This window comes from Macrosteles quadrilineatus, unplaced genomic scaffold (genome assembly GCF_028750875.1).
Source record: "Macrosteles quadrilineatus isolate MER2022 unplaced genomic scaffold, UCM_ALF_1.0 Scaffold_1__1_contigs__length_201487025, whole genome shotgun sequence".
NCBI classification, from domain to species: Eukaryota; Metazoa; Arthropoda; class Insecta; order Hemiptera; family Cicadellidae; genus Macrosteles; species Macrosteles quadrilineatus.
The window spans coordinates 48249820-48262378 of NW_026542594.1; the positions used below are offsets into that span (position 1 = coordinate 48249820).

Sequence of the window (12559 nt, forward strand, 5' to 3'; positions counted from 1 at the left end):
TTCAAGAAGAACAGAAAGGAATGATGTTTATTTATATAATACAATGGTATCTTTAAATCATCAACTGTTTTAGTAATTTAAAAATTCTAACCAGGCTAAAGAAAATTTTTAGATAAAAGAACTGAACATACTCCCGGCCTTGAAGTGCCCTCACTTCAACAGTTAGTTTAGAACAAAACACATTACTTAACACAAAAGTTTGTTGTAGGCCGGCTATAGCATCTGTTTGCATTTTTCTACTTCTCTTTTCAACCTATACCATCTTTGCTGGGAAACACCTTAAAAACAGTTGCTGGAGACCACCGAAGTCCTAGCTCTTTGAAATGTTGAGCATCAGAGTTTTGAAGGAACTTTGGTGTTTTATGATGAGATTGAGTAACAGAAGTGAACAAGTCTTGACAGTTCATAACACATTTCTTCAATTCAAAGCACTCTTGTTTCAATAATTCAACAAGTTGAGATTGGAGGATGAGCGCCTTCCTCTGTAGTTTGTGATGAAGAGTAGCTATTGGTCAGAGCTCCATCGGAAGATACAACCACTTGACTGGATTGCTTGACTGTCTTTACTGTAGTGGTTGCACTGTGGGTTGGGTTAACGGCAGCACTGTCTATCGTTTGGATAGCAGCCCGGCCAGTAGGATGGGTGACAGTTTTATCAGTAGGGTTTATAACAGCACGGTCACTTGGTATGACAGCAAAGTTGGTAGGATGGATAGTAGCACTGTCACTTGTCAATGTAGTTGAGCTCACTGTTGTGTCTGTATTCATCGGTTTTTAATAATAGATGTGAGTCGTGTATAAGTATCAATTTTAAAATCACTATTTGGAGATGCCATTGTACAAAGATGATGAGATAAATGTAAAACAGTCATCAAAATGGCGGCCGTAAGAGGATGCTGGGTCCCCATGAATTGGCTATAACGACCGAATGCCTGAACCGATTTTCATTAAATTTGGCACACAAGTGCTTGAATACATTATCTCAGCCTGGGTTGAAAATGGTCAAGTTTCATCAAGTCATTTCAAAATGGCGGCTTTTCAAAACTAAAAAAGATTATGAGGAAAATAATTGTGAATTGTTTTATACAGGGTGAGTTTTAAATGAGTTCCCCCCTACTTTTTTATACATTTCTTAAGATATCAACTTCGAACCACGTCAGATCATTGTAGAGTAGCAAGTACTTAATTTTGACTGGGTTTAAATTTTTGGCCGCCTTCTTGGATCAAGCACTTGTGTGCCAAATTTCATGAAAATCGGTTCAGGCATTCGGTTGTTATAGCCAATTCATGGGGACCCAGCATCCTCTTACGGCCGCCATTTTGATGACGTCATTACGGACAACCGAGGTCCTTAAAAATTGGGGTCTGGGCGGTTTTAGGTTCAGAAACTTGTATACTATAACCACCTAAAATTGCAGCCTCTCTGCCAGAACTGAAATATTCTGCCACTATATGCAGCTATACGACCCAACTACGAGACCTTCCCGGCAGATGGAATGACAACGACACACCCCTCCCAGGGTCGAGTTCCCGCAAGGCTCAAGGGACGTTACGAGCCTGACGCATTGACTATTGAGATAAATAGATACTCAGTGACGTGAAGCTGGCCCGCCCATTCCAGCACACTTTTTTTTAAATAAATACAAAAAAGTGTGCTCTTTATAACAGCTTTTTAAAAAAAGTGTGCTCTTCTAATAATTATGATATAATCAATTGTATTTGGGCGGGCCAGAATCACGGCTGGCCCGCCCATTTCAGATACAGATCTATAAACCATGTCAAAAAACTGTGCTGAAAGTGTGCTCACAGGAATCATTAATAAAAAAAGTGTGCCGCCCCCGTTACTGAACAAATAACCCCTAACTGGTAAGGGTAATAAAATGACCCAGCCAGCCCATTTCAGCTACAGATCTATAAACCATGCCAAAAGACTGTGCTGAAAGTGTGCTCCCAGGAATCATTAATAAAAAAAAGTGTACCGCCCCCGTTACTGAACAAATAACCCCTAACTGGTAAGGGTAATAAAATGACTCAGCCCGCCCATTTCAGCTTCAGATCTATAACACATGTCAAGTAACTGTGCTGAAAAATGTGCTCACAGGATTTATAAATAAAAAAAAGTTTGCCGCCCCCATTACCAAAAAATAACCCCTAAATGGTAAGGGTAATAAAATTATCCAGCCCGCCCAGTTTAGTTACAGTACAGATCTTTGAACCATGCGAAAAAAAACTGTGCTCACAGGAACCATTATAAATACATTATTAATCAATAATTCAAACATGTAACTTACCTATAGCTAATACGCTAATACTAAGTATATCATGTCATTTTATGTATTAAATAGCCTACTATAGCCTTTTTAATAATAAAAAGTGTGCCCGCTACCAATCGTATGTAATTTAGCTACACATAGTCAGGATAGCCAACCTGCCCGCTACCCCAGAAGCCTGTATGTAAAACTATTTAATTGCTACAGATGAATGATTAGTCATGGCCCAACTGCAACTATGTCATATTATTTTTGTTTTTAATTAACATTTCAAGAAAATAAAAGTGTTAAACAACTTTTTATTTTAGCTTTTAATCGAAAGAAATGTTGTTTAACATATTTTAATTTATCGTGAAACCTACTTATTTTTTTACATATTTAATGAAAATTACATACACACTTTGGATGGTTTCCAGCCTGACAGATCTTTCTACATATTTTTTATTTATTTAATGATTACAGTTAACAGCTTTATTATGGGACTCCCCTACTTTAAAAAGCTAGAGTAAGTACTAAGAAATGTCACGAATTGAAGGAACACAAACACTACATCGTTCACGAGCTGAAGAAGACAGAAACTTCACATGGAGACGCAATTTTAGCATCACTGAGCGAGGCACCGTTTTCACCAGGTGATGAACCGAAATTTCAAGTTTATCTTCCAAGACGATTTGTGCAGCAACTACAAAACGAAGACCTGCGAGGTATTCAACCAGGATCCCTCTATTTGGTATCACACGGAGTTTGCGGAAACAATTTCACTGAACTATCTCTACACATCACCCATCAATGCTAGTTTTAAGTTTTTTCTGTAAATAACCGTCTATGTACATATGTTTGAAACATGTTTATGTCATTGTAAAATAAATAAATAAATAAAAAAAAATTAAAAGAGGAAACAACATATCAGCATAAAATTAATTATATATGCTGATATGTTGTTTCTTTTTTAAAATTCAAACAAATGACCTTGAAATGTTTACTATAAATAACAGGTCTTACACGCAGTTGCTCTCAGTCTTGTTTTAACAATTCACCGAGCATCATGTCACAGCGTAAATACAATTTACCTTTTGTTTACAAATCCAAATACGATTTGGATAACTATTGTTGTAATTTAAAATGTTTTAGAAAGCCTGAAAGTAAAGTTGATGGAAAAGCTTGTAAAAAATGTGAGTCTGTTGGCTATTGCAAATGTAGGTGTAAAACATATCAAGACAAGCATCAAAATTACATACACGATCTAACACAAATGGTTAACCTACTATGGAAAAATGTAGACTAACTTGTGACAGATGCATGAGAGCTGCTGACTCTTGCACTATAAATAGCAGCTCACAACACATTGCTTTTCATTCTTGTTTTAGAATTCAGTCGAGCAACATGTCACAGTGTAATTCCAATTCATCTTTTGATCCCAAATCGGAATACGATTTAAAATACTATTGTTGTAATCTAAAGTGTTTCAAAACACCTGAATGTCAAGTAGATGGAATGGCTTGTAAAAAATGTGAATCGTTCTCCTATTGTCAATGTAATTTTAAAACGTATCAAGAAAAACGGAAACATCACTCACAAGACAAGGGACGTAGAATCAAAATACTTTTAAAACGGATGGAATGATACCCTCATGATGCTCTCCCCCACCTCTACTACTTTCCCCCACCCCTACTGCTTTAGCTCCGCCCACTTCGTCAGGGACCTGCACTTCTTTACACGCAACAGTCACTTCGCATCCAGCTCTTCACCAGTCAACTCAACCTTTCTCGTTTACTTTGCACAAGATGGCCAACCTACAACAACAACAACAACAACAACAGTGGACAAGTGATATTGAAGACTCTGACCTACACCAAGCATGCATCGAAGCAGAAGAGCAGGAGCGAAAACGAAAGGAAAAAAAACTACTTCAACTGCTAGAGGAGGAGAAAGAGATTCGACGCAAATTTGATCGTGTTTGGTGCGCTCAGCCTCGAGACAACATCGAATGGGCCGAGCACAATGCAGACATGGCAAGATGGAAAGAGCTCCATAATACAATAGAGGAGTTGAAGAAGTAAACATCCAAGTACACAAGCGTCGCCGAACTACACAAAACGGCCTTTATAAAGGCCACCAATAAACTCATTCGTTTTACACTTTAGCAGACGCTCACTCTAGATACGTACGTTCGCACATGTTTTCCTTATTTATTGTAATAGTATGTAAGTTATTGTCATTCCTCATGTTTTATACAAATAAACAATAAACAAAACAAGGAAGCTATCCTACACTACAACTGTAGGCTAGCTTCCTTTTTTTAAAACACAAACAAATGACCTTGAAAATCATATGATCATCCTAATTATGACGTCAGCTCAAATCCGCTATAAAACACGCCATTTCCACCCCTATCGTACCTAACTGTCAAATCCCCCGTCATTTCCGGCTTTACACGTCATTTCCGCTTAACGGTCAAATCAGCTGATGCGGCAAAACAGCCTAGGGGCTACTACTAACGTATACCAAAAACAAAAATAGAACAGTTATTTTACTTAATTGCCAGTGAATTTTTTTTTCAATAGGCGTATATATATATATATATATATATATATTTATATATATATAAGTGTTTATGCGCACCTACCACCACGTGCGCATACGTGTGAAAAGCATGCATTTAATAGCTTATTTTTCAAAATTATTAAAGTTTCATGTTTTTGTCTTCAATAAAAATATGCGAAAACATAACAAATATTGTTATTTTAATTCTAGAATGACCCTAAGTCGTTAATTTGTAGTGAGTTTATCTTACAACATTTTTTTTTAAACAATAACCGTTGATGAAAACGAAAATTGTCTTACGTGGATGCGCGTGTACTTTATATCTATGGCAGATCTTTTTAGGAAAACGATTCGAAAATTAATGAATTCACAATAACTAATGTCTAGTTAACTTAACAGTAAACTAGATAACACAATTCCAGGTAAACTGCAAAAAGTGATGCATTTTATAATACACAGACAACAGCGGCTTTTGCCAACAAAGATGGCGGGTTGTCGTGTACGCCCCATGTTAACTCACGTCAACCCGCCACCTCGCATGTAAGCGACAACGTGCCACCACGTCAACCCACCATCACTATTTTATGAGGTGGCAGGTTGTCGTGTACGCTCAATGTTCGGTGTCGTCAACCCGCCACCTCGCACGTAGACGTCAACCAGCCACCACGTCAACCCGCCATCACACTAAAGAGGTGGCTGGTTGACGTGTATGAACATGTCTAAGCACCACCAGGACAACGTGCCACCACGACAACCCGCCACCACACCTTTTTCCGAGGTGGCGGGTTGTCGTGCCCGCTATAGTCAACGTGCCACCCCGACAACGAGCCACCACGTCAACCCGCCACCTCAAACTTCTTCTTCTTTTTGATGGCGGGTTGACTTGGTGGCGGGTTGACGTGGTGGCACCTTGGCGCGTTCCCGTCAAAAGCGTTGAATTTCTGGCACACTACGTGGGTGTCAACTTTTGATTATGAACAATATTACAACATTAAAAAATCAAAAAGTAAAAAATTAACATTATTTTATACGGGTACAAATAACAGTTACCACGAAATATGTTCAATGTCTAGTCTTTTTGACACTTTTCCACACCTCATAAAATTGCAAATATAATGGAAATTACAAATAACAACTTCTAACTTGTAGTCTTGGATAAGAAACAAGAAATGAGTAGAATTGTTAAAAGCTCATCAGATCCTATATTTATTAGTTATTATAAAAGTTATGTTAAGTTATTGAGGAAGTTAATTTTAATCTCAAAAAAAAGATGTAATGATGAATTATTATTGAAGTCTAAAAATAAGCCAAAAACTGTTTGGAATATTGTAAAAAAAGAGACTGGTAGGAATAGGAAAAATAGGGATACAGAGTTTTTGCTTATTAATAATGAAAAAATTTCTGACAAAAAGTTAATGACAGAGTATTTTAATAAGTTTTTTATTGAGAATCCAACTTCTCTAGCTCCGATACCCTGTGGGACTGGATCTATGCGAAGGCTGCGTTCTTTTTCCCCACAGGTGGCATCTTCAATGTTTCTAGCTCCAACCAACGAAGTCGAGGTGTTAAATGTCATCGGCTCGCTAAAGAGTAAGAACTCATGTGGGTGGGACGGTATCTCTCCAAATATTTTGAAATTTTGTGGTCATCAGTTGGCTTACCCTGTGTCTATTTTGATAAATCAGTCTCTAGAGCAAGGAAAATTCCCATCAAAACTCAAATTCGCAAATATATTCCCTCTTCAAAAAAAGAATGACAGCCACTTGCCAAATGACTTTCGGCCTGTTGCTTTGGTGTCGGCATTATCAAAGATCTATGAAAAGGTTGTTCTTAGTCGTCTCTCTAGTCATTTGTCAAGGTTTAATATCATAAGTCCACATCAATATGGTTTCCAAAAAGGGAAGTCCACTCTTTCTGCTCTTTATGACTTCACGAACCGGATATTGCGATCCCTGGATGAATCGCAGAAGACGATGGGGGTTTTCTGCGATTTATCCAAAGCTTTCGATTGTGTGGACCACTCGATCCTCTTGGATAAACTTTTTCATTATGGTGTCAGAGGCATTGCTCTGCAGTGGTTCCGCTCTTTCTTGTCTGGCCGTTATCAAAAGGTTTCCATAAATAGTTCCTCAGGTCCGATCTCATCGTCCTACATGCTTTCTCGGCGAGGGGTTCCCCAAGGATGCATTATCTCTCCTATTTTATTCCTATTGTACATCAATGATCTCCATTATGAAGGAAATGACTGTCACATGAATTTATTCGCTGACGATGTAGCACTTCTAATCAAGGCCCCAAATGCAACCAGCTTAGAGAACAGATTCACTTCGGTCATCAAGAGCTTAAATAGTTGGTTTGAGTACAATGGTCTTCTCCTTAACAAAGACAAAACACAATGTCTCAATTTTGGTCTGATTGGTTCGTCTCAGAATAATCAAAGTAGTCCTGAAACGCAGCTCACTAATCCCTCATTGACCACAAAATTCCTAGGTGTCATTTTTGATTCCTCCATCAAATGGTATGGTCACGTGCAAAGTGTTGTTAATCGCACCAGTTCTGCTCTGTTTGCCATTCGAATTCTCAGTTCAACTTGTAGCAGGGAAGTTCTTGTGGACGTCTATCGTGGATATTGCGAAAGCATTTTGCGTTATGGCATTGCCGTTTGGGGAAGCTCTTCTGATTTGGAAAGAATACTTAAGCTCCAAAAAAAGATTCTGAGGCGCATTTTCGGTCTCTCCCATCGCCATCCTTGCAAGGAAGTGTTCAAAGATTCTGGCATCCTTACAGTACATTCGTTGTACATTCAGCAGGTCCTCATTTTGACCTTTGTCAACAGGGATCAATTTCAACATCTAGGGCATTTCCATGACCACCGGACGAGAAATGGAGGCATCCTCCAGGGCCGGAACAAGGGGGGGGCAGAGGGGGCGGTTGCCCCGGGCGGCAGGGTTGAGGGGCGGCAAATTTCTGGTTGCAGAAAATTTGTTTAATACAGTTTGTAAAAGTTTTTAATGAGCCGAACGTCATAAAGAACGTCAATTAAGTAATTTCAAAACTGCATAACGTAATAAACAAACAATAATTTTACAATAGAAATCAATATAAATTTTACAATTTCAGCTGATCGCCATCCTAGTCCATGCCGCCCTGCCTCACTGCCGTGCCGCCGCCCCCCCTCACACTCTACATAGGAACGCACTGCTCCCCTTCCACACCACTCGCTATCAGCGCACAGGTTCACGCTTGAAAAGTTCACGTTGTGACTTGTACTGTTTATATCAAAACTACTGCGTCTTTTGTTGCGTTGCGTAGTGCAACTACAGTCCAACCTCAGCATAACGAATCTGAAGGGACCGAACTGAATATGAATATTCGTTATATCAAGGATTTCGTTAAAACGAGGTTCGTTATATAGAGGTTAGGTTTGCAGGAATTTCGCTAAGTCGAGGTTCAGAACCAGCGTCGATCAATATAGGTCGGGACTTGACCTCATTAAAATACAGTACAATTAAAGTAGCATGGGCTACAATACTTTACAGTACAGTGTTTACATTGTACAGTAGAACCTAAATTATCCGGCATAATAAAGGGGAGGGATCTTGAATATTGCGCAATCATGACAATGGCATTGACCTTGGTACAGGTTAAAAACTGTAAGTTTAAAATCACAGCTTGTTCTAACCCTCTTAAAACCTAGCCAAACACTGTATTGCGTAGTCATAAATTATGTAAAGAACAAAACAAAACAGTAGAAAGTTTTGTAAGCTACTGCTCGTGATAGGCCGGTGTAGGCTACTTACAGTACAGTACTGATTTATCACAACAGAGGAATGTCAATAATAATCATTAACTATAGCATTGGTGTTGCTAATGCTAGTTGAAACAAATCGTATTGAAAACAATAAATTATTAGATAAGTCATTATAAAAGTGTATAATCATAGCCAACTTAAGGATGGTAAAAATACTCGTAAAAGGAATGTTAAAATAGCGATGTTGTTATTCTTTCTCTTTGGTTTTGTTTTTATATTCTTTCTTAGGTTTTTCTTTATCAAAAAATTGTACAATTCACCATAGTTATCCCATATCGCCCAATCACAGCTTACTAAACATTACGTCGTCATCAGTCCTCAGTGAATGAAATCAGTTCTCAGTTGCAACATAGCGCGCGCAGAGACAGCAGACAAAGATGTAAAACGGAGCAGACGAATGTTAGCACAAGCGATGACGTGACCTTTCCATTTCATTTGATAAAGAAACAGATTTTCCCAAAACAATAATTGGGTGGGGGATTTGTTATATCGAGGGAAAGACGTAGACAATTCGTTATGCAGAGGTTAAATTCGCAATGTAGAGGTTCTGACAATGATAAATTCGTTATATTGAGGTGTCTTATTTTAGCCGAAATCACGAAAAATTCGTTAAATCAAGGTCGTTGTTATGGATTGTTCGTTATGTGGAGGTAAAATATACATTGTGTCTTATGGAGAGTTCTAGGGGATTTAAAAAAAATCGTTATATCAAGGAATTCGTTATATCTACCTATTCCACTTTACCTATTCCATTTTTGTTTAATTTGTGAGGGATTTTTTGTTGTGGGTGAAGGGGGGGGGAGGGGCGGCAAATTTTAGTTTGCCCCCACTCAAAAATTGTCTAGATCCGGCCCTGGCATCCTCTGTTATCCGAGGCACAGAACTGCGGCCTTTGAGAGGAGTCCGTTTTACAGGGGGATCGAATTTTTTAACAAATTGCATCAGGCAATAAAATCCCAAGACTCTTTGTCCCTATTTAAGAGGAACTTAAAATATTTTCTATGCTCAAATGCCGTTTATTCCGTCTCAGAATTTCTAAGCCTATAATGTGTATATATGTAGATTCTCATGTTGTATGTTTTAGTTTTAGTTTGTAAATATTGACGATGCATGATATTTGTTACATGTTATTGTATACAAATCTAATGTGCAAATAAACGATTTGATTTGATTTGATTTGATTTGAGTCTTGAAGTGCGGTGTTTATTATGAAACATTGAAACAGGTACCTGGCCTGTTCAACTAAATATCCTCAATTCTCAGCTGTTTGTAATGGGATCGTTTAAAACTTGGTGGAGTTTGATAGGGTATTTTAAATGCTAAATAAAAGTGTCCATGGTTTTTTTTTCATAAAATCAGCAGGTTTTTTGTAATTAAATATATAAAGTTTAAATACCCGTATTTTGAAAAAGAAACATATTTTTCAATGATTATTTATTCTTAAATACATTATAACGTATTAAAACTGTATACAAAGTTTCATAAACATATCGTAAATAGTTTTCGAGAAATATCTCATTCAAAGCGCGTTCATTCAAATTCAAATAGAATCCCACGGCGCCACCTGAGGAGGAAACGCTTCGCGTCTTCCGCTACAGTGGCGCGCAATACAGCCGCATCATGAAACAGCGCCTAGCATTGGTAATAATGGTATTATAGGATAGGCTACTGTAGGCATTCCGGATTCCGCATTGGATGGAGTGATTGGAGTGTCAGTTATTTAGTAAAGGAACAAAGGAAGAGCAAGAGCAAGAGGCCGTGGATCTAAAAACTTGTAAACAAAACAGGTAATTAATTGCAGAATGCAGATTTGTTTGTTTTGTTTATTTGGCCATTTGGTTTGGGGTTTCCAATCCTCCTAATCCATGACGCAGTTTAGCAAGCAAGTTCATTAGTTACTCACTAGAATTAGTGCATTTTTATTTTACGTTCGAGATAGTATAGCTAGAAAACTTATATTACACCAGGTAACATATAATAGGCTAACTTAGTTTTCAGGTTTGGAAAAACAACATTTTAATCTGGTACTAATAACTTTTACATCTATATCATCCTCTTAGTCGTTTGGCCATTTGGTAGGAAAACCCTTAACCCTTTGTGCTCAGAGAGGTTTTTATGAAGTTGGATTGAAGTAGTGTTGGATATCGAAAGAAAATATCGATATTTATATCGACGATAATATCAGAGCGATAAATATGACCGTATTGTGAGCCTTGGTGATATAGTTACTTGGTTTTGTTCAGCATGCAAGAAAGACATTGAAGAAGGACATGAACCACCTGTTCCTGTTTGTGAACTGAAGGATGGTCCCCCTGCTACGATAGAATTATTGTGTGATCGTCTAGCAAAATTAGAAGAAAGTAATGATAAACTTTTTGATGTAATTATGGGTCTCGTCAGTGAAATCATGCCCAAGAAACAAAGCAGTGTTGATATTGAATCGGTTTGGTCTAGGCCTAATCGTGAGGAAAATTATCCCGCCAAAACCTTTTCTGATGCACTTAAATCGGCTGCAAACAAGGAAAAACTGAACATTGTGCCTAAAAAATGCACTTCTAATTTACCTAGTGTTTCAACTGGCAAGATACAGGGTAGTAAACTTAGTAAGCCTGTTACAGGCCTATCTTCAGTTAAAGCACCGGCAAACCCTAGTCCTAGGCCTCAGTCTTTGGAGTCTTCATGTGATCATGCAGAGTGTAGGAGTAAGGATGAGGATGGTTTTTCGCGAGTGTGCTATCGCAAAAAGACCAGACAACCTAGGCCTAGATCAGTCAAAAGTAATAATCCTAGGGTGACTAAACTGATATCTGGTAAGAACAGTAGTAACAAACTCCTTGCAGTTCCTCGCCAATCTTGGATCTATGTCACAAGATTTCAAGCTACTACAACTGAAAGTGACATCGGTGACCATTTGAAAGCATCATGTGGTGATCTCAGTTTTGTCTGTGAAAAACTTCCTACGAGACACACATCTTACAATTCTTTTAAAATCGGTGTACAGCCCGAGTGTGTAGAGGACATCATGAACCCTGATATCTGGCCTACTGGTATATTAATCGGCAATTTTTTTCCGCCTCGTTCCTCTAGGCCTAGGTCGATAAGTAGCTCCACTGACGATAGGCCTACTCAGACTGTGAATTTTTTAGTGGAATCAGTGCCAACCGACTCGAAGAAATAAACATGGATGGTACAAAAAATAAAGTAAGTAAAATGCCTTCAAATTTGAGTTTTTGTGTGCTTACTCTTATTTTCCTCAACATCCAAGGACTGATGGGTAAGTTAACTCTACTTGAGGACTTTACGATGCACCAGCGGTGTGATCTAATATGTCTTTCTGAGCACTGGATTCCTCTGGCAGGTATAGACTTTTTTAACCTCAGCGGATATAACCTAGTCAGCAATTTCTCTAGATTAGAACATGGCAGAGGTGGTACTCTTATTTACTCTCGTTTGGAACTTGACTGTAGACCACTTGACCTGTCGTCTTTTTGTATTGAGAAAATAATTGAAGCATGTGGTGTCCTTGTTACCTCACATAGACTTATTGTTATTTCTATATATCGAACCCCAGACAGTGATGAGTGGCTTTTCTTAAACGCTTTGGAAAAAATCCTGACGTCTGTGACGGAATGGTCCAACCATAGGATCGTCATTGGTGGAGATGTCAACGCACAGTTTGACGTGACAACTACCAAGAGGTCGGTGGCAACTCTTCTCAACCTTCTAAGGGAGTTTAACATCTACTTCCACAATGACCAGCCTAGCAGAGGAAATGCCTGCCTAGACAATGTTTTTTCTAACATCCCCAAAGATGATGTATTTTGTTGTATTGAACCGTTCCATTTTTCAGATCATAATGCCATTCTTTTCAGAATAGTTAATGATATCATACATGAGCCTGATAAGATCAGCACCTTTGCCTTTAAAAGACACT

General features: G+C 38.3%; 1 protein-coding gene across 2 annotated transcripts in view; it reads left to right on the forward strand.

The window, feature by feature from the left end:
* Nucleotides 1–10428: 10428 nt before the first annotated feature.
* LOC128982948 (uncharacterized) overlaps nt 10429–12559 on the forward strand; it is a 109701-nt gene continuing 107570 nt past the window's right edge. For both annotated transcript variants that reach the window (XM_054402049.1, XM_054402048.1), the window contains exon 1: nt 10429–10592. The gene's annotated coding sequence lies outside the window, so the exon portion shown is untranslated. The remainder of the gene's footprint in view (nt 10593–12559) is intronic.